We start from the raw sequence: 19,539 nt of genomic DNA, 5'->3' as shown, positions 1-19,539 counted from the left end.
TTCTAATCCATCATTCTACGTTCAAAAAACTCATTCTTTTGGATTAATAGCATATATTTTTCCTATAGTTTTTTTTTAATGAAAATTCAATACAAACACATATAGAATTTTATAGTCCATACTAAAAAATAGCAATTCACAATGAATTGGCTTTATTAGAAAATCAACAAATATCTATTAGTGTCTGTCATGTATTCAAAACGTGCTCTAGGAAAAAACATGGGGATTATTAAATATAAATGTACTTTTAGGGATATAACCTAAGTGCAGAGAAAATTCTAATGTGTGTTTCAGGAAATAAAAATGTTGCCATTGATTTCTATTGTTTTTCAGTTTTTCCTTTCAAATCAACTATCTGAAACCTCTGACCATAGTATACCTTTCTCATTTTCAAAAAACTAGATTGCTTCCTGCTTTAGCCAGGGCTTCTCTGAAGCAAAGTTTAAGACTAGGCCACATGCGTACATAGTCATAGAGATAACAGAGAGGGGAGATAAATGAAAAAAAAAATGGGACTACATTATAGAGTTCATTTCTGAGGGCAACTGAGACTTTACCTTGCCTATCACCTTCTTAGAACCATCCACCTACCATTAAATAGAATTTGTCTGTGGTTGCCAGCCTCCTCTCAGAATATCATGTTATTCTTTGTATATTAAAGTCAAAGGGATCACCTTGAGTTTCTGTACGTTATCTTTCTCACCACAGATAATTACAAATTATTCTCAAATATCTTTCTCTATTCTTATTACAAATTATTATCAAATATCTCTCCCCTATTCTCAAATATCTCTTTTCTTGTCAGTTAGTTACTTTTTTAAATTTAATTAAATTTTCCTTAGGGAAACTCCATAACTCAAGACGTCATATCCATATTAAAGTCTGTTTTTATAGCACTAGACACTCATTTTAACAGAAAATATCCAATTACATTTTTATATTATTTTTATTAATATATCCCCACTCCATTAAACTATTAGATTCAAAGGGCATTGTCATATTTTTGTTTGTGTCCACCTCAGTATCCTAGACACATATTTCAGTGTCTGTCACATAGTAATAACTTAGTAAATATTGAAAAAGAAAAAGAAAACACAAAACTGTAAAAGCTTATAAGTATAAATAAATTAAAATTTTAACGAAGGCTGATATGCAAACAAGCGAAAGAAAATCATTTCATGTTTGGGATTAATAGATTAGAAAATATAAAAATTCAGAAATGAATATGCCATATATATAAAAACATATGAGATGATAAAACCTGAAAGTAAAGATATATCCTATATAATCCTATAAAATAAAGAAGTAATATGCAAGTTTACCATCACTCCAACACATAAGATGGCCACCCCATGTGGTCAAAAATGGCCACCCCCATGTGGACACAAGATGGCTGCTACAAGATGTCCAGCAGGGGAAGGCAGTTGTGGGAACCAGGCCTGCTGGGGAGGGCAGTTGGTAGGAACCAGGCTTGCAGGGGAGGGCAGTTGCAGGGGACCAGCCTGTAGAAAGGGAAGTTGGGGGGGATTATGCCTGCAGGGGAGGACAGTTAGGGGCAATTGGACTGGCAGGGAAGCAGTTAGGCATCAATCAGACTGGTAGGGGAGTGGTTAGAAAGTGATCAGGCAGACAGAGTGGCAAGCAGTGGGAGCCGGCAGTATTGGATTGTAAGAGGGATGTCCCAGATTGGAGAGGGTGCAGGCTGAGCTGAGGGACAATCTCCCCCCCCCCACCCCCCCACCCCCCCGTGCACAAATTTCATGCACCGGCTCTCTAATATTGATATAAGTAAAATTGAATAGATAGAAGCAAATAATTTAAAAACCACCACAAAAGCCTGGAAATTCTTAGAATATCTTGCTCTATAAGTAAGAACTGCTCAAGAATTCTGATCAAGAGAGAGGAAGAGAGAGAGAGAGAGCAAGGAAGAGGGAAAGAGAGAGAAACATGGATGCATGGATGAGAAAAAAAATTTTAAGTCTCGGTTTTAAGAGATTTGTGATTGGCACCATTACTAAGATTAATATTCCCACATTGTAGCTCAGCCAACAGCCAGCACCCACTGACACTCTAGTGAAGGTGGCCATCACAAACCACACAGCCCCAGTGAATCAGCTAGATGTCTAGATGACTAGAATGAGTGAAATAATGTCAGACCAGCCAGCAACCAGACCATCACAAGCAAAAAATTAGAATACTTTTGTCATAGGGCACTACATTTTGGTGTAATATTATACACAATTGAAAACTAATTACATATCCACCAAAATGAGTGACACTTAAAAACCAAAAACATGTGTCATGGGCTTTGGATCAAATGGTCAGAGGCTAGGAAAGTGGCCATAAAAAAAAAACCTGGTGGATGTTGAAAATCAGGAAGAAAATCAAACTCTTGCTTGAGTTGCTTGCTCACTTTTGCCTATTTTTTCAGAGGCATCACGAAATGCTCTGTTAGTAATAAGAGAAAATGGCATTCATTTTAAGGGGTTTCAAAAGAGATTGAACTTTATTATTCAACTGGCATTGTACCCTATGTCTTCTAGGGAAATTGGGGGGGGGAAAAAAAAAAAAAAAAAAAAAAAGGAGCAATGTGCAGGTGGCATGGAAGAACTGCCCTACATCTGAGAGCCAAATGTTATCATCATATTCTGGGTTTATCTTGGAACCTGATTATTTCAGAGTTCAGAGCTGCCCTCAGTATTTAATTATAAGATGTTCCATAATTGGTAAATATAATTTTTAAATGTCAATATGTATGAAGAGAGATATTGGGTAACTTATGGACCTTCACTACTTCAGTCCATATTTATCTGGAGAGAAAAATCATGAAATGCTTGCTCACAGCAAAGGGGAAGCTAGGAAATAATTGATCATACTGAAGAAGTGTGTAGCTGCCTCCTGTGATAATAATTAAGTGATTATTTTTACTGGGAAATAATCTTTGTACAAAGAGGATTGTTTGAACTCTGAGTGCTGTGGTTAACCACATACCTTTTTGTTTCTATGGTGGGAATAATAAGGCAAAAGGAGAAAGGGGTTGTGAAAACAAATCTTTGAGAGTTTTAATGACAACCCACAACCCAGAATTTGCAAAAATTAAAAGTAAATGTGACATTTGGGGGATGGCAGTTATCACTACATCAGACCAGCTACCCTTCTCTAATTTGAAGGCACTCAGAAGATCAGAACAAAATATAAGATGAATTCATTTAAAGATCATTAAAGAGATAAATTAGTGATGAGGTAATCGTGATAGTAATTTTTGTAATTTTGAAAACTCAAGGCTAACACTTACCTGCTAGGCCGGAAAAGTGTTTAAAGAAATGAGCAAATACATGTGTTGCTAAAACCAGAAAAATTAATCAACCAAACTTTAAGTGCTCCATGCTAACCATGGTCTGGTTTTTATTTTCATTGCTCTCTGGTTGTTCCTGGGGCTAAGCTTTATTTCACTTCGGAAACCATATATTAGGAATCAATGGAAATGGAATATCATTTCTTAAGGATGGATTGGTTTCGCCAAAACTGGTTTGGCTCAGTGGATAGAGTGTCGGCCTGTGGACTGAAAGGTCCCAGGTTCAATTCCAATCAAGGGCATGTACCTTGGTTGCGGGCATATCCCTGGTAGGGGATGTGCAAGAGGTAACTGGTCAATGTTTCTCTCTCATTGATGTTTTTAACTCTCTATCCCTCTCTCTTCCTCTCTGCAATATATATATATATATATATATATATATATATATATATATATATATATATATTTTTTTTTTTTTTTTTTTTAAAGGATGGACTGGTTTACCTAAAATTCACAGATTTCTACCTCCACAAAGAAAAATAAACAATGTTGGTAATCCTGAAGATAAACCTTTCAATCATCACTACTTACAAATAGATAAATGTTGACAATCAGCCTAAGGAAAAATCAGGAGATAGGTGATGTCAGGTGGTTTTGACTTCACTCTGTAGTGCTTACATGTGCCTCAGGCAGGTCTCTCGATGCTAAGCAGCAGAACCAGCATCTGGCTTCAGTGACTACATTCCATATGGCTTCTGATGTAGAGAAAAATCCCTCCCATGATTCACTCTAATCATCAGAGTCCAATAGATGGGAAACTGACAGAGCAATGCCAGGACTCTGAGTCTTTCAATATCCTATACGTGGTGAGCTAAGTCTCTATATGGTGACTATTTTTATAGTATACTTTTAAATTAGGAAGTTTGTCCACCAATCAGATCTGAAATACCTTGGCTGACATGTTCACAGAAGGAACTGTTTGACATTGAAATTGGGACTCAAAAGAACTGTTGGCCCAGAAAGGAACTCACTACAGACTGATTCATTTGCCTCTCAGCATAACTATTATGGCTTGTCTCAGTTTCGGTTCTTATAAGGGAATTTCTTGTATCACATGATCTAACGCATCTAAGGGAAATAATGAACAACATAAATTGATGAACTGAAACAGACCTGGAGACAGAGAAGCAGCGATCAGACTGTCAAACCTCAGAGGAAAGGTGGGGGCAAAAGGGAGAGATCAACCAAAGGACTTTTGTGCATGTATATAAGCCTAACCAGTGGTCATGGACAACGGGGGGTGGGCATACGTGGGGAGGGGTTTGGGATGGGAATGGGGGGATGAGGACAATTATATGATACCATAATCAATGAAGAAATTATAAAATAAAATAAAATTAGGAAGTGTGATAGTACCTGGACTTTCCTGATTTAATCACTTCTTGTTCAGTCTCTCCAAAGAAGATAACCAAATAGCGAGTCCACCTGGAAATCATTTTTCTGCTAGTCAATTTTTGTTGCTTCCCACTTCCCCCATAAATTTTCAATGGGGGAATAGAATGGATTTTAAGACGTTCTCAAAAGGAAATGCTAGGCACCAATTTCTTTCTTTCAAATCTCGCAGGCAGCAATTGATACAGTTATTTTCCCAATGGTGAAGTTTAGGTATGTTTCAGGAAAAAATGTAAAAACTATATTGTAAAGTATAGGCTGCATGCTGGTATAGTAAAGATCAAGGTGGGGGGGAAACATGGCAGAAAATTTTTCATAGGAGATGTAGAATTTGGACAGAGCCTCTTTTTTAAAAAAAAATATTTATATTGATTTCAGAAAGGAAGGGAGAGGGAGAAAGAGATAGAAACATCAATAATAAAGGAGAATCTTTGATTGACTGCCTTCTGCATGCACCCTACTGGGGATGGAGCCTATAACCTGGGCATGTGCCCTTGACTGGAATTGAACCCAGGACACTTCAGTCCTTAGGATGACACTCTATCCACTGAACCAAACTAGCTAGGGTTAGACAGGGCCTCTTATGATATTTTTATTTTAATAGCTTATAGGTACCACTAAAGATATAAAATATGGGTGGTTTTTAATGAAAGATGATAATTTATATATTGACATATTATTGTAGTATTTGTAGAAATGCCTTTTATAGAAATAGCCACTAGAGTGATTGAAAATAAAGAATTGAATGCTAATATATGGGTATCATAATTTTGAATCATTTAGAGAAACAAAGCAATAAACTATAAAAAATTGAATATCAGAATGTGGTCAAATAAAATGTCACAGCATCCTATATAATAAAAGCCTAATATGCAAATAGACCAAACAGCGGAATGACTGGTTAACAGGGGCAAGGCCAGCAAATGGGCAGTGCTAGGCAGCCAAGGCGGTGCCAGTAGGCAGAGAAAGGCCACCAATGGCTGCTGGGTGATAGGGAAGGGGCCAGAGCTGCCCCCTGGTGGTCAGTGTACTCCCACAGTGATATCTGTGGGGAGTGAGCCTAAGCCATCAGACAGACATTCCCTGATGGCTCTTGTACTGAGAGAGGGCACAGGCTGGGCTGAAGGACCCCCCCAAGTGCACGAATTTTCATGCACCGGGCCTCTAGTATTGAATACTATATTTAAACCAAAATTAGTAAACTGAGGAGTTTAAAAACTTACACTAAATACTCTTTTCGGGTACAAACACTTAGAATCACAGGTTCTGCTCCTTCTCTGCCTTCAGAATCATATGCAATTTCCTCTTATTGACAAAAGTGAACATTAAGGAAAAGGGATTGTAAGAAATACATTTTCGTTTCCCCTTGGCATTGTCCCTGTGTGTCCCTAGTGAAAATATTAGGGAACTAAGACTTCTAAACCATCAGAGGCCAATGTTGTATTTCATTAGGTTTAATAACATGAGGAGTGACTCCTGAAGATAATACATTGAAGGATTATTCCTATAGGTTTTTTTAATGAGAGAAGTCTCTCTGAAAGTAAAGAGGAATGAGCTCTATTTCTATTTCTTAGGTCCTGGGCCCACAGATTCTAGCTGTGGAGGAAATAGAAGCACATAATGGTAGATTAGGTTCAGAAATAAACTCTGTCTATAGGGTATAACCTGAGATACCTGCAAGGTGTTTACCCGAGTCTTCACAAGCCCATCGCACCCTTCTATCAGGCAGGGGATGTAGAGGAGGGACCATGAATTGCATGTGCACGGGTCAACTGTGACCTTCGTTTCCTCTGAATGCATTTCCTTGTTCAGAATTCCCTGACTGTGAATTAAGCCATCTCCAAAATCTCGAATGGCATTTTGGCAGGGTTATTATTGACAGTGAAGGCAAATCCATCTCCAGCATGTGTGTCTATTCCAAAAAGAACAAACTGCTTCTCCTTCTGTGACAGAAGTATCAAATGTAATCAAATTGTCACCAGCTGGCTGCTTGTTCACTTGGAAAATATTACCATATCGGTGGCTCAGTGACACTTTCTATTGTTGACACGGTGGGTGCTCACCAGTAGTTATAGCCACATCATCCAGAGTGAGTTGAAGCCCATGTTGTTGAGTCTGTGCATAATCGCCATGCCCGCTTCCTCAGCCACTTGCCTTCTCCGCTCTTTTAAGCAATGAATGCAATGGCCGGGCAAAGAGATTCACTGGCATGCACATAATGGGCTGTCTTGTCCACATAATTATTAGGAACCTTGTATGCTGTAGACATTACAAAATATTAAAAAAAAAAAAAATCCTCTCTTTGGGTTCATTCCATGAGGTCTGCCCCAAGCTGCTTTGTCACAGATTCTCAAGTATTTTTTTCCCCTAAGTCTATGACTACTCAGCCAAATCATTAGCCATTCGTTGCCCAAAAGAAGTGTGACTGAATGCCTTGACCAGTGTTGCTCCGTGGTTAGTTGTCAGTTGGACATCCCCCAAGGATTCCCAGGGTGCAAGCCAGGCTGAGGAAACCCCTGAGTGCATGAATTTCTTGGGCCGGGCCTCTAGTTTATTATAAATCAATTTCCATGTATGTTAGGTTCTCTTTGTAGATTCCCTATTATCTTTTTTTTTAATCTTGATTATCTTAATTATCTTAATGATTGCAACTTCATTATATTTAGAGCACGGCTTCCTACCTCAAAGACATTTTAGCTGTGATAGCCATTTTCATTTCCCCTGAAAATCTATAATAGGCTTACTAATGTCCCCAAATATCCAAATACATGGGCTTACTTTATTGGGGGAATTTTTACTGGGTTTGAGTTAGATTTATTATTCAGTTTAGGTAGAACAGCCGTGTTTAAAATATTGTCTTCTAATCTTTGATGCATTTTTTCATTTATTTAGTTCTCATATAAATTTGTTTTTAACTTTTCTGTAATATGTATTAAACAATTTTAGCATCATCTCTAAAAACTGTGATGTGTTTATTGACACCAATACATCAATATATTTTCACTAATGCTGTAGTTATAACCTGTCACCACTTTAATTTTTTAACTTGAAGGTGGTATCGATATATAGAAATTCACCTGGTTATTTTACATATTTTATCCAACAACTTCATGAAGAATCACTCATTAGTTCCTACATTTAATTATATATTCATATATATAATATATATACAAATTTATATACATATATATTACAAACTATAATAATTAATACTTCCACAATCATAGAATATCTAAAAGCCTAATTTTTTTTCCTTCATCTTTTATATGTTAGCTAAATTGAAGTCTGTATATTATTATCCTCAAATCTATAAAATGACAGTCAATTAAAGATATTCATCAATAAAAGAACTCTGGTTAAGAATCATTTATTACAAGGAACTTGGGCCCTTAAGAAACTCAAGAGACTTAGACTTATCTTCTCATAACCTGTGATATTAGGTTAAAGAAAACTGTTACAGAGACTTGAGTATTTTAATTAAGATTGACCAGGATAAAACTAAAACAAAACCTAGTTAACAAAATAAAAACTCAACCCACAGAGAATATAGAAATATGGGTTTATAATGTGGTGTTCAACAAAAGTAGGTTTACAGCTGTGAGTGCATGAAACAGAGTTTATTCTTTTATTATTATTAATTAATGTCTTAGTTATTCATATTATCATTGTAAACCTACTTTTGCCACCCCTGTACATTTTTACAAAACTCAAAAGGAAAATGATTCCGTTTTGAAATGGGCAAAAATTTGAACAGATATTTCACCATGGATAACATATGATAAAGAAGCATAAGGAAAGATGTTTAAATCATTAGCCATTGATGTAAAGAAAGTTAAAATGGAAGAAAATACTATTACAAATGATTAGAATGACTAAAGTGAAAAAGACTGAAAGTATTAAGTGTTAGCCTGAATGCAGTACTTTGGAAAACAGTTTGAAAGTCTCTTGAAAATTTAGATGGATATCACCATCTGATACAGTCATCTATCCTATATAATAAAAGAGTGATATGCAAATTGACCATCAATCCAACACACATGATGGCCATCCTCATATGGTCAAAGATGGCTGGCAGGGGAGGGCAGTTGTGGGTGATCAGGCCTGCAGGGCTGGGCAGTTGGGAGGGACCAGGCCTGCAAGGGAGGGCACTTGTGGGCAATTAGGCCAGCAGGGGAGGGATCAGGGCTGCAAGAAAGGGCAATTGTGGGTGATCAGGCCTGCAGGGGAGGGCAGTTTGGGGTAACTGGGCCAGCAAGGGAGGACATTTAGGGGGCACCCAGGCCTGCAGGGGAGAATAATTGGAGGAGACCCAGGCCTGCAGGGAAGGGCTGTTATGGGGGACCAGACCTGCAGGGGAGGGCAGTTGGGGGAGACCAGAGTGGCAGGGGAGCACAATTCGGGGCAATCAGGCCGGCAGCGGAGCAGTTAGATATCAGTCAGGTTGGCAGGGGAGTATTTAGGGGGTGACCAGGCTGACAGGCAGAAGTGGCTAGGGGAAATCAGGCAGGCAAGCAGGCGAGTGGTTGGGAGCCAGCAGCCCTGGATTGTGAAAGGGATGTCCACAGGCCAGATCCCGGTGGGATCCCAGATTGGAGAGGGTGCAGGCTGGACTGAGGAATACTCCCCTGCCCCCATGCATGAATTTCATGCACTGGGCCTCTAGTATATATATAAAAGCCTAAGCAACCGAATGACTGGCCATCCAGTAGCTATGAAATGCACTGACTACCAGGAAACAGACACTCAATGCAGGTGCTGGTGGTCAGTGTGCTCCCACAGTGGGAGTGCCGCTCAGCCGGAAGACGGGCATTAGAAGTCGGGTTCAAGGCTGGCAAATGCAGCTGCAGAGGCATTAACCTCTCTTTCTTCCATAGCAGTACTACTGAGAGGTGGTGGCAGGCACAGCGGGGCCAGGGTGAGTGGGAGCAGTGTGGCACTTGGCCTGGGCTCAGGCTCTTCCACAGCCACCTGCCACTTCACTCACTACTACATCCCCTGGGGATTCCTGGATTGCAAGAGGACACAGGCCAAACTGAGGGACCCCACCAGTGCACAGCAGGCCTGTATTATAGTTCCATTATAATATTTCATGTGCATTAGCCAACAAACACCTGGAAACAACCTAAATATCCATCAACATGTGAACATATATATATATATGTGTGTGTGTGTGTGTGTGTGTGTGTGTGTGTGTATAAATGAATGATATCAATGAAAAGAATGAACTATATAAATTAATCTCAAAAATGCTGTTGAATGAAAAAAGCAAGACAAAAAGAGTAGGAATCATAGTCTAACATTTTAGGAAATGCAAATTAATGTACAGTGATAGAGGGGAAATGCATGTCTGCTTGAAGAAGGCGGTTGGGGGTGGTGGTGATTTTGCAGAAAGAAGGATTCCTTTTTCTTTTTTTAAATGTTTATGTTCATTTTCTTGATTTGCCAGCAAGGAAACAGGTGCCTTAGTTCTGGAGCCACAAGGGCTAAATTCTATTAACACAAATGAGCAAAGAAACCAGTTCTTATAACCTCCAGAAAGTAAGCCTGCCAACACTTCCTGTTAATTCTGTGCTGTTCAGACCACATTTCTGTCCCCCTAGAACTAATGACCACGTCTGTGCTGTTCAAGCTGCTCAGTTTGTCACAGTCTGTATGGTAGCAGTGGAATCTACACCAAGCTTACTGACCCGCTCTCAGGAGAGGGTAAACAATACCTACTTCAAATAAGTTGTTGTAAATGTGCTAAAAAGACACGTGGGCACATACAAACACACTTAATAACCTTACAATTACTAAGCCCATTTCATCTTACATTTAATATGCCTCATGAAAACCTTGGGAGTAAAAGTAATTTAAATTTAGAATAAAAAAATACCACTGGGGCTTTATAGTTATCAAAGTATAGCAAACACTAATATTCCCTTATTTCAATTTAATAGCAATCTTCAAGTGTATGCTTTATTGGTTTAACATTTATTAGATTATTTTTCAAAGGGCCTGGGAAATGTATGTGTACATAGAATTCAAACTCTAGATACCGACTGCTCTATTTTATTTAAAGGAAGCCAACATTAGATTTTAAGGCACTTAATCTTTAAAATAAAGCAATCTGTTATGGTAGGTTTTATAAGGCATGCTTTAGTGTTTTCTGTATTTCTCCTGTCCTTGTTTTAGGTCAAAGGCAGAGAATTATAACTACCTGAGGGATAAAAAGATTATTGTTGACATAAGAACCAAGATAACTTACTATGATCATAAAATCGCCCTATGGAGATATCATCAGGAAAAAAGAAAGTGTGTCTAAACTAGAATTATTCTATTATAAACTAAAATAATTTACACCAAATAAAGTCAATGGTGTGTGTGTATGTGTGAATTTTGGTTCCCCCTTACATTGTTCTTTAACAAATTCTAACAGTCAAAAGAGTAAAAATCCTGAAAGGACCCATGAGGCAGGTTGCTTTACATACTTTTCTGCAAGCTGGTATCCCATAACATTCATACAGAAAGGCCCCTATATAATGAGGATATACATTTCTTTATTATTATTATTTTTTGGCCGGGGGAGGCAATGATAGTGGAAGCATGGGACAAACTGAGGAATCTCAGAAGAAAATAGGGAGAAAGGGCGGGAAGGGATTAACCAAAGAACTTATATGCATATATGCAATGCCTATGGACAGACAATAGTGCAGAAAAGGCCTGGGATGTACATTTCTTGACTGATTCTTATCACAGCCATTTTATGAACAATATTATAAAGAATGTTCCCATGTCTTCCAAGCAATCCATAATAATATAGGAAATAATTTCAGACATGTGTAAATGAGTCTGGATGTTTCTATAACTTGGATATCAATGGCACAAACTCAGAAATTATGAAGTGTTGAATTGTAAAAATTTGCAATTCAGCTCAGAAGTTGATGCTCGACTTAAAACTTTATATAAAACCACATATTGCATTTATTGCAGCTGTTATTCCTATTGCACCTGAGTCCATGTTTTCCAGCTTAAGTTCTTCCAGCAGTTCAATCCATGTTAATATTCAGCACTGGGTTTTTGTTAATCACGTGTATAGTGGGACCTTTACCAAGTCTTCTCTTCTTTTCTGCCTACATTAGCTTCATCTGAGATAATTAAATTTTATCATATAAACGAAGAGGCAGAAATTAGAAAGACAGGAAAATAGGAATTTCTGCAGCCTGGCATTTAACAATGGGGTAAGCCATGGAAACACAAGGAAATTAAAAGCGCAGGGAAAAGGCAATTTACTAGTAAAACATCCATTAATATAGAAGAATTTTTAAAAATACCCAACTGTTTCATTTGCCAACATTTTAAATACATAATTGGCTTCCAGAGTAAGATATTGGATTGTAAGTTTGTAATAACTTTCCATCCTCCTGAGTCCTCGTTCCATTGTAAAAAAAACAAAAAAGGAGTTTTAAACGTATATATAATATCAGAGAACAAAACAAGAAATTTTAACAAACATAAAAAGTAAGTAAATAAAGCAGGCACTGCTCAAAGAAAAAGTAGGAAAGGAATCCAATGTATTTGGCATAAACCTTGAGAGACTCTGAATAGGAAGATAGAATGCGGAACAGGAATCGGTGTGAATCAGCTGACATGGGAATTATTACATCCATAAAATAACCAGCAGTTTTTCTTCTATTGGGTCGGCAACTAAGTAATTGCGGGTTTCACACATATATGGCTTCAGTTGAATTTTTAGGTTTGCAGACGTAGTACAAATGTAAAACACATTTTGTATTTGATAGTTGGCTATTCAGCTGTTAATCAGTAAAAAAAGTTTTTGGATCTGTTTTGTAGTTTTTGTTTGGCGTTCGTTGAAAAATGGAAAATCAAAAGGAACATTTTCGTCATATTTTGCTTTTTTATTTCCGCAAGGGAAAAACGCATCACAAGCTCATAAAAAGTTATGTGCTGTTTATGGTGACGAAGCCTTAAAAGAACGGCAGTGTCAAAATTGGTTTGCCAAATTTCGTTCTGGTGATTTTTCACTCAAAGATGAAAGACGCTCTGGTCGTCCAGTTGAAGTTGATGACGCCCTAATCAAAGCAATAATCAATTCGGACTGTCACAGTACAACACGTGAGATTGCAGAGAAGCTTCATGTATCACATACATGCATTGAAAATCACTTAAAACAACTTGGCTATGTTCAAAAACTCGATACATGGGTTCCTCACGAACTGAAAGAATCACAGTTAACGCAACGCATTAGCAGCTGCGATTTGCTAAAGAAACGTAATGAAAATGATCCATTTTTAAAACAACTGATAACTGGCGATGAAAAAATGGGTTGTTTACAACAATATCAAGCGGAAAAGATCGTGGAGCAGGCCAGGTGAACCAACTCAAACAACATCAAAAGCTGATATTCATCAAAAGAAGGTTTTGTTATCAGTTTGGTGGGATTACAAAGGAATTGTCTACTTTGAACTCTTACCACCCAACCGAACGATCAATTCTGATGTCTACATTGAACAACTAACGAAATTAAACAATGCAGTTGAAGAAAAGCGGCCCGAATTGACAAATCGAAAAGGTGTTGTATTCCATCATGACAATGCAAGGCCACACACATCTTTGGTCATTCGGCAAAAATTAATGGAGCTTGGTTGGGATGTTTTGCCACATCCACCATATAGTCCTGACCTTGCACCATCTGATTACTTTTTGTTTCGATCTTTGCAAAACTCCTTGAATGGTAAAAATTTCAATAATGATGATGATGTCAAATCATACCTGATTCAGTTTTTTGCTAATAAAAACCAGAAGTTTTTTGAACGTGGGATTATGATGCTGCCTGAAAGATGGCAAAAGGTCATTGATCAAAATGGGCAATACATTACAGAATAAAGTTATTTAGTTCCATGAAAAAATTGTCTTTGATTTTCTTTAAAAAATCCGCAATTACTTAGCTGCCGACCCAATAGAAAAAGTTCACATATGATCAAATAAAATACAGAGAAAATGGACGGTAAAACTGCAGAGGAATGTCCCCGAGTTTTGATTATCTCCCTAAAATTGCCTCCATTCCCAGACTTTCTTCTAAACTAAAGGTAATTGGGTAAAGGGCCTCCCCACAAGCAGAGTTCTACATCAGCCTTACAAGCATTTGAGGAAAATCTAGCATAGGAGGCAAGCAAGAATAAGAAAAAAACAGAAACGCTTATCCAAAAGAAAAGAGATAATTCAGGAAAAGAAAAATGCTTTGATAAGTCTCATGAGAGATAGCTGAAGCGATGTCATTTCCATTAAACCAAATTAGGATGTTATGTAGGAAAAGACTGGGGAGACTTCAATTTCATTAATGATATGATAAATTAGAGTGGGCAAGGAAATTCACCTTTAAATATTATCTATGATAATGTCTCATAGTTTTATGAATGGGAACCAAAAAGTTCATTATTATATAGTACATGATTTCATTGGGAAATTAATGGATTCGCTGAAGTGTCTTTAAATAAGTAGTTCAGTACTCCAGAGGCAACAGCAATTGTGCTACATCCAACTTTTCCTGTCCTTGGATTTATTTTATTATTACACATCCACCAGCTTGGCCAGTATTTCTTTTAATAACCTAACAATGTTGAGAGCTGACAAATATATGAATCAATGCTATTCCTAATCGCTGCTGGCATGAGCCTACATTGAAAAAACCACTTTGAAAAAAAAATCAGTTTGACCTAATATAGTGAAAATCCAAATTTACATACATTTGACTTAAATTCACACCTAAAGTAAACTTTAGAGAAGGTTTTACACATGAGCACAGTGAGATTATATAAAGGAGTTTATGGATAACCCCAAACTAGAAACAATTCATATATCCATCAAGAATAGAAAATACACTGAGTGGTGAGGCACTAAGAGAACAAACAAAGGGCTTGTATGCATTCATATGAGCAAAAACCAATGGACACAGACAGTAGGGGAGGTGATGGCTTGTGCTTGGGAAAAGGGATTGGGGGGAGGAGACTCATGTAATACTTTAAACAATAAAGAATTTTTTTTTAAAAAAGCACACGCCTATCATGTTGAGTTCATACAATGAAATACAGTATAGCAATGAAAACTGAATATAGAAACAGATGCTTTTAAAAAGTGGTGGATCAAATATAAAATAGAATGAAAGTATTTAAGGCATAAAATAATATGTTAATATTTTTTCTGACATTCTATACAAAATAAAACCTAAATATATTTTTTAGGAATGCAAAATTATAATTTTAGGTGGCAAAACTCAGAAGAAATACAGAACATAATCAACCCCCAAATCTGGATAGGTATTATATGAAGGTGGTAGCTGGGGGAGGGAGAGAAAGAGAGAAATTGTGATTGCAAAAGCCAGCAACATTATGTTTATTTTTCTGGGCTATACATACACATATGTTTCCTTATAATTAGTTATTAAACATTTTATAATTGTTTTTAAATTTTTCTCTACTCATATGTCCCCAAAAGGGGAAGTGAAAAGGGAGTATATAAAAGAGAAGGTTAATGCATGGTGCTTTATAATAATAATTTAACCAAGATTCTGAAGCAAAGTCTGGTCATTTTTTAAAGGTATCAGGTTACACTGGTGGGTATTCTGATCCAGGAACCACAGCAGATCCTGGATATAACATAAAAATTCTGTGAGCCTCAAAGCAGAGACATTTCAGGAAGACTATGATTTAAGACACATTATCTTTAGACTTAGTTGAAATATTTATTTATATAAATGATACATAATTCTGTTAAAATATTCAAACACTAAATTATACAGCTTACATTACTGTCTCTTGCTAATGTTGATTAGATAACATTTACACATGGTAAAATACTTAAAATTATAAAAATGTGTGATCTAAAAAGCAGGTATTTTTTTTCATTTTAATTTCTTTATTGATTAAGGTATCACATATTTGTCCTCATCTAATTTCTGTACTTATCAGCTTCCCCATCTAAGAGTCAATGATCATTCCTTGTTTCCTCTGAACTGTACTAGAGATAGTCTATGCACATATAAACCCATACATCAATTGTTTTCAGACAGAGAGAGAAATCTATACACTGCTCTTGCTGTTTTTACATCACAGTAGTAAATATATGTGCAGCTGCCTCATGAGCTTTACAGACCACAGTATGCTTTTATGTTTGTGTATTCTAGTTTTTAAAAATATGTAGATGGTGATATTATGAAAGTGCCATGTCATTAAAAAGGAAAACATATAGGATAAGAGAGAATGCTAGGAAATATTTTTAACATATTGCTGAAAAATTAATAGAGAAAATACAAAAAACAGAAGACATATTTCGAAATGAAAACAAAATTATAGCAATTTGTGGCAGGGCTTATTTATCAGAAAAGGTAAAAGTGTATGCATCAAGAATGCAATGCTTGTCAAACACTGTGAATGGTGTAGAAACATGAGAAATAAAGTCTCTGGTTCTCCAGGCCACCAAAGAGTAATTGCACTAAAGGTAACTATAGCAAAAAACAAAACCCACATCCACCAAAGGAATGTCCTCATTGGCTCAACTGATCATCATAACAGCCTGACAGAAGAGGAGTGTCCATTGCCAAGTAAAAGTATTATACCTCAGGTTCTATCATTCTTCTACATACGATGTTTAGCATAGGATAAAAAAAATTATAAGACATAAGAAAGTGGGAAGAAGATAAATACATCTTTAGGTGTGGTTCTGGTGACTACTATAAATGAAGGAATTCACAGAACCAGAGCCAGAATTAGCCCTAATATTGGAAATATTAAACTGAGATTATAAATATTTTTGATTAACATTAAAAGGAGATAGTGGGAAAGATGGACAATGTCCATGAATAGACAGGAAATTGAAGAGCTGATTGAAAATATTTTTTAAATGTCAATTATATATGCTAGCAATAAAAAGAAATTCCCATAATTCAGAAATTGCAAATGTTTTTGATTGGCTTTTCATGAGACTGAACACCAGCAGATGAATAATTAGTAAACTCTACAATGATAATTAGAAACAGAAACACAAAGAGGAAAAAAAAAAAGTTAAAAGAACAAGCAAAAAAACCGAAGCAGAGTAGATCATCCAAAAGCTGTGTGACAATATCCTATATAATAAAACCCAAATATACAAATCAACCAAAAGGCAGAACAGCCAATGGAACAGCCAATTGCTATGAGGTGCATTAACCACTAGGGAACAGACGTTCAATGCAGGAGCTGCTCCCTGGTGGTCAGTGCACTCCCACAGGGGAGCACCACTCAGCCAGAAGCTGGGCTCATGACTGGTGAGTGCAGAGGCGGTGGTGGGAGGTAAGAAGTGAGGGATCCTATACTGCGAGAGCCCCTGACTACAAGAGGGATGTCTGACTGCCTGCTTAGGCCCAATCCCTGGAGGGATAGGACATAAACTGGCAGGTGAACATCCCCTGAGGGGTCCTAGACTGCAAGAGGCACAGGCTGGTCTGAGGGATTCCCCCACACCCAGTGCATGAATTTCATGCCCTGGGCCTCTAGTTGAAGTCTAAATATCTATGCATTTGGAGTCCCAGAGGTTAAAGAGAGAAAACAGAAAATGAAATATTTTAAAAGCTTACCAACAAGAATTTTCTAAAATTAATGTATGACAAGAGCAACAGATGTAAAAAAAATTTGGGAATTCCATGTAGGAAAAGTATAAAGAAGACACAGCAGGGCACATATCTAAGCAAAGACCCTACTGTGCAAGATGTGCAAAAATTATTGGTCACAGAGTTAAAGGTAAGAACTCAAACTATAAGGGTTCTAGATGAAAATGTAGGGAAAAATCTTTATAACCTAAATTAATCAAATATGTCATATCTGATATAAATGAAAGCATGAAACTTAAGAGAAAATGATAAATTAAACAATATTATAATTTTAAAGTTCTACAGCTTGAAAGACACTCAAGTTAATAAGGAGATTAGACTCAGACTGGGAGTAAATATTAACAAATGGTATTTTATATATATACATACATGTATATATATTATATATGCATACATACATATGTATATATTATATATATTATATTATATATGTTATATATATTATTATATTATATATATGTTATATATATATTATATATATGGAAAACTTTTAAAATTGAACAAAACTTTAACATTGGGCAAAAATAAATACATAAAGAGACATTTCACCAGAAGTTACACAGATAATAAGTACATGAAAATATGCTTAACATTATTAACCACTATCCTATATAATAATCTTATATAATCCTATATAATAAAGAAGTAATATGCAAATGGCCATCACTCCAATACACAAGATGGCTGCCCCCATGTGGACACAAAATGACCAGCAGGTGAGGGCAGTTGTGGTGATCAGGCCAGCAGGGGAGGGCAGTTTGGAGGGACCAGGCCTTCATGGAAGGGCAGTTAGGGATAACCAGGCCATCAGGGGAGGGGCAGTTAGGGGGAATTGGGCTATCAGAGGAGGGCAGTTAGGGGCAACCAGGATGTCAGGGGATGGCAGTTAGGGGCAATCAGGCTGGCAGGGGAGTGGTTAGGAGGTGATCAGGCTGGCAGAAGTGTGGTTAGGGGCAATCAGGCAAACAGGCAGGGGAGTGGTTGGGAGCCAGCATTCCTGGATTGTGAGGGGGATGTCCGACTGCCTGTTTTAACCTTTCTCATATATACCACACATCTAATGCACTTTTTAACCTATAAACAAACACTTATTTTCTTAAATTTATTGAACCACTTCCTACTCGCCTTAAATGAATCACTTTCAGCACCCATTCCAGGGGTGTCATTCAGGAAGTCAGTATGCAGCATCTCCCCTTTTTCACAGATCACTGCCTCTGAGATGCTTGCATTGGCTGCTTTCCCTTTATCCAAACCAACAACAGTTTTTCTACCTCTTCAACACAGCACAACTTCCTGAGATATTAACAATGCTGACAAAGTGTGGAAGTAAACTGATTCCTATTCTCTCTTTTATTGTCCAGGAGACGCCTTTTGTCATGCTGATGTACCAGCAAGAAAGGTTGTCAGTTTAAGACAGACATTTAAAAGTGACTTTTTTGTTTTTTTCCCTGAACAATGTGTTGGAGAATCCAATTGTTCCAGATGGGGAGACATTTGAAAACTGAAGTTGGACTGTATTTCCAAAGGCTGTGGCACTTTGAGTAGAAGCCTACAGGTCAGTCAGGGCTTCAGCAACCATTTGTACCTCTCCGGGGCACTGCCTCTTCCAACAGATAAAAGGATTCCTTTGCCTGGAAAGTCTGACTCGCCATTGGGCACTGGGCACTTTTGACTTATAGCCAACGAAATGAAGGCATTTCCCTATGTATAACTTTGAGGATGTTCTTTAAACTCTCCTCTGTAAAATAAGAGTCAGCATGAATGCCTTCCGCATAAAACTGCTGTTGAGTTAAAGGGGTTAATATTTGAAAAGTGGCTAAAAATGATTCTGTCTCAATCCGAGTATCCTGTATCTCTGACTCTGAGGATGATGATTGTGATGATGATATAGTGATTTTTCCTTTTAGCGATGGAAGGAGAAACTCACTTGTCTGCATGCAGTACCCAGTCAGGAAAAGCAAATATGTATCTTAGATATTTTGAGCATATTGTCTTTGGAGATCATGTTTTAAATTCACCAGGTTCTCAGATCTTAGCTGTGAACTGGAAAGTCTTTCATGAGCCAAAATATGTGATTCTGTCATTGGCTGCTACAAATGACTTCAGTTTTCTGCGCTCATAATCAGAACCAACCATTCCTATAAAAGTC

The sequence above is a fragment of the Pipistrellus hanaki genome (genome assembly GCF_964339955.1).
Source record: "Pipistrellus hanaki genome assembly, chromosome: 10".
Taxonomy (NCBI): domain Eukaryota; kingdom Metazoa; phylum Chordata; class Mammalia; order Chiroptera; family Vespertilionidae; genus Pipistrellus; species Pipistrellus hanaki.
This window is presented reverse-complemented; position numbering follows the sequence as displayed.